The 4,488-nt window shown below is 43.8% G+C and overlaps 1 pseudogene; it reads left to right on the forward strand.

The window, feature by feature from the left end:
- Window positions 1-3,322: 3,322 nt before the first annotated feature.
- Window positions 3,323-4,160, forward strand: LOC107966938 (hsc70-interacting protein-like; annotated as a pseudogene).
- Window positions 4,161-4,488: the final 328 nt, after the last annotated feature.

Consider the following 4,488-nt stretch of genomic DNA (forward strand, 5'->3'; position numbering starts at 1 on the left):
TCTTTATAACAGGGCTTTACACAGTCACCCCCACTACTTGGACTGCACCCCAAAAATTTGTCATCCTTACTATCTTCTGTCTAGTCATACTCCTATTCACCATTCTCAACTACTTGTAAATGCCCTGCCCTTGTTTATACTGCCGGTTTACACTTTTCCTCCAAATCATCGTAGCGGATATCTCCTGATACTATCCCCAGTCTGCCACTCTTGACTCCCTCTTGGAGTGGATGGGTGATCTTTGCTGACAGGGCACACTGATACTTCCACCCTGATGAAGTCCTATTCTTTACTTTTATACTCACTCTTTTTCTCATTCCTGTTCTTACGCCACCCTCTACCTCTCCCTAGCTATCTCCACCACGCTATCAATCTCACTCTACTCTCTCCTAGCCATTTCTAATCCTTCTTTAACAAACAATTGCTGGCTTTGCATTTCTCTTTCCTGTGAAATCACCGAGGCCTCGACTTACTCACTGCTAAAAAAACAGGACTCTATATTTTTAAATGAAGAGTGTTGTTTTTACCTAAATCAATCTGTCCTGGTGTATGACAACATAAAAAATCTCAAGGATAGAGCCCAAAAACTCACCAACCAAGCAAGTAATTACACTGAACCCCTTGGGCACTCTCTAATTGGATGTCCTGGGTCCTCCCAATTCTTAGTCCTTTAATACCTGTTTTTTTCCTTCTCTTATTCGGACCTTGTGTCTTCCGTTTAGTTTCTCAATTCATCCAAAACCGTATCCAGGCCATCACCAATCATTCTATATGACAAATGCTCCTTCTAACAACCCCACAATATCACCTCTTACCATAAAATCTTCCTTCAGCTTAATCTCTCCCACTCTAGATTCCCATGCCACTCCTAATCCCGCTCGAAGCAGCCCTGAGAAACATTGCCAATTATCTCTCCATACCAACCCCCCAAATTTTCTCTGCCCCAACACTTCAATATTATTTTATGGTTTTTTCTTATTAATATAAGAAAACAGGAATGTCAGGCCTCTGAGCCCAAGCTAAGCCATCATATCCCCTGTGACCTGCACATATACATCCAGATGGCCTGAAGCAAGTGAAGAATCACAAAAGAAGTGAAAATGGCCAGTTCCTGCCTTAACTGATGACATTCTACCATTGTAATTTGTTCCTGCCCCACCTTAACTGAGTGATTAACCTTGTGAAATTCCTTCTCCTGGCTCGGAAACTTCCCCCACCGAGCACTTTGTGACCACCGCCCCTGCCCACAAGAGAAAAACCCCCTTTGACTGTAATTTTCCACTACCCACCCAAATCCTTTAAAACGGCCCCACCCCTATCTTCCTTGTTGACTCCTTTTTCGGACTCAGCCCACCTGCACCCAGGTGAAATAAACAGCTTTATTGCTCACACAAAGCCTCTTTGGTGGTCTCTTGACACGGAAGCGTGAGATACTAGGGTCTTCCCTTACCTGACACCTAGAGCACTCCTGTTGTAACAAGAGTCATCTTGGGTTCAGCATAAATTAATCTTCTTTCATTTGAGTGGCAAGTAGTTGAGTTTATAACTTTTACTTTCACCAAACACAAAAAAGTTCATTTCAACTAATTCTTTGGTCAGATACTAGCCATCCATGCTTATAAGAAAAAGGATGGGTAAAGTACTAGGATCTGCATCTAACCTTAGCAGCATGGTAAGCAGAATAATGGCCTTATCCCCAGGACCTGTGATTATGTTACAATTACGTGGCACAAGAGAGTTAAGTCTGCAGATGAAATTAACTATGCTAACTAGGTGATATTAAATAGGAAGAAGAGCCTGCATTTTCCAGGTAGATCCAAGGATCCTAAAACGGGAAAGTGGAAAAGAGAGAGTCAGGGTCCAAGTGATGCATGTGAGAAAGATCTGACCTGCCACTGCAAGCTAGGAAGATGAGAGAAGACTGCAAACCAAGGAATGCAGGAGGCTTCTAGAGGCTGGAAGACACAAGAAAACTGATTGCTCCCCAGAGTCTCCAGAAGGAATGCAGCCCTGCTGACACCCTGATTTCAGCTCATTGAAGCCCACTTCAGACTTCTGACTTCCAGAACTGTAAGATAGTAAATTTGTGTTATTTTAAGCCACTAAATCTATGATAATTTGTTACAGCAGCAGTAGGAAACTAATACACAGAGGATTAGGACAAAAGGGTAGAAAGAGATACAGACTAGAGAGTCAAACAAATATAGGCCTCCATGTTCAGTGCCATACTACCCTTTCTTTTTTTTTTTTTTTTTTTTTTTTGAGGTGGAGTCTCACTCTGTTGCCCAGGCTGAAGTGCAGTGGTGCGATCTCGGCTCACTGCAAGCTCCGCCTCCCGGGTTCACACCATTCTCCTGCCTCAGCCTCCCGAGCAGCTGGACTACAGGCGCCAGCCACCACGCCTGGCTTTTTTTTTTTTTTTTTTTTTTTGTATTTTTAGTAGAGACAGGGTTTCACCGTGTTAGCCAGGATGGTCTTGATCTCCTGACCTCGTGATCTGCCTGCCTCAGCCTCCCAAAGTGCTGGGATTACAGGCGTGAGCCACCGCGCCCGCCCATACTACCCTTTCTTTAGTGGTGGTCCAGAAAAAGCCCTCTGTTTCATTCTATTAGTTTTCCAGGAGACTTGCCTTTGGACCATATAACCTGGTTGAGGAAACCTGCAGGATTAAAAAAAAAAATTGTATCTTGATAAGCGAAATTCATGTACTGTTTTGGGTTCTTCAATGTTGCCATTTTCTCTTTTTCTTAAAATGAAGAATAATATTGTTGATGAAAAAAGCCAAATTCAGGCCAGGCCTGGTGGCTCATGCCTGTAATCCCAGCACTTTCGGAGGCTGAGGTGGGTGGATCACATGAAGTCAGGAGTTCAAGACCATCCTGGCCAATATGGTGAAACCCTGTCTCTACTAAAAATACAAAAATTAGCTGGATATGGTGGTACGCACCTGTAATCCCAGCTACTCGAGAGTGCCATTGCACTTCAGCCTGGCTGACAGAGCGAGACTCTGTCTCAAAGGAAAAACAAAACAAAACAAAACAAAAAAACTAAACTCCATAAAATATTTGAAGAGATTTATTCTGAGCCAAATGTGAGGACCATGACCCATGACACAGCCTCAGGAGGTCCTGAGAACATGTGCCCCAGGTGGTTGGGTTGCAGCTTGATTTTATGTATTTTAGGAGATCAGAAATTACAGGTAGACATCAGTCAGTACATTTAGATATACATTGGTTTGGCCCTTCTGCGTGGTCACACCAAGCCAGCATCTGGGCCTGGAACTGGGCTGCAGCCCCTCAGCTTCGCATACTGCCTCCTGACCATGGACCCCTGCAAAGTGAACGAGTTTCGGCCTTTGTGAAAATTTGTAAGCAGGATCTGAGCATTCCGCACACCGAGGAAATGAGATTCCTGAGGGAGTGGGTGGAGAGCACAGGGGTAAATTACCACCTACTACTCAGAAAGCTAAATCAGAAGAAAATACCAAAGAAGAAAAACTTCATAGTAGGAAGGTAGAGGAAGACTTAAAGGCAGACAAAACATCAAGTAAGGAAAGTGAGCTAGAAATTGATAATTAAGGTGTGATTGAACCAGACACTGATGTCCCTCAAGAAATGGGATAGCAGAGGTGATGACGGATCAGGCAAATGATAAGAAAGTGGCTGCTATTGAAGCCCTAAATGATGGTGAACTGCGGAAATCCATTGATTTATTCACAGATGCCATCAAGCTGAATCCTTGCTTGGCTATTTTGTATGCCAAGAGGGCCAGTGTCTTCATCAAATTACAGAAGCCAAATGCTGCCATCCAAGACAGTGACAGAGCCATTGAAATAAATCCTGATTCAGCTCAGCCTTACAAGTGATGAGGGAAAGCACACAGACTTCTAGGCCACTGGGAAGAAGCAGCCCATGATCTTGCCCTTGCCTGTAAATTGGATTATGATGAAGATGCTAGTGTAATGCTGAAAGAAGTTCAACCTAGGGCACAGAAAATTGCAGAATATCAGAGAAAGTATGAGCGAAAACGTGAAGAGCAAGAGATCAAAGAAAGCATAGAAAGAGTTAAGAAGGCTTGAGAAGAACATGAGAGAGCCCAGAGGGAGGAAGAAGCCAGACAACAGTCAGGAGCTCAGTATGGCTCTTTTCCAGGTGGCTTTCCTGGGGGAATGCCTGGTAATTTTCCCTGAGGAATGCCTGGAATGGGAGGGGGCATGCCTGGAACGGCCGGAATGCCTGGACTCAATGAAATTCTTAGTGATCCAGAGGTTCTTGCAGCCATGCAGGATCCAGAAGTTATGGTGGCCTTCCAGGATGTGGCTCAGAACCCAGCAAATATGTCAAAATACCAGAGCAACACAAAGGTTATGAATCTTATCAGTAAATTGTCAGCCAAATTTGGAGCTCAAGATTAATGCCTTTTTGATAAAGCCTTTTCTGAAGGAAAAGCAATCTACATCACCTTATGGATGTTGCAATGATACAAACC

This window comes from Pan troglodytes, chromosome 8 (genome assembly GCF_028858775.2).
Source record: "Pan troglodytes isolate AG18354 chromosome 8, NHGRI_mPanTro3-v2.0_pri, whole genome shotgun sequence".
NCBI lineage: Eukaryota > Metazoa > Chordata > Mammalia > Primates > Hominidae > Pan > Pan troglodytes.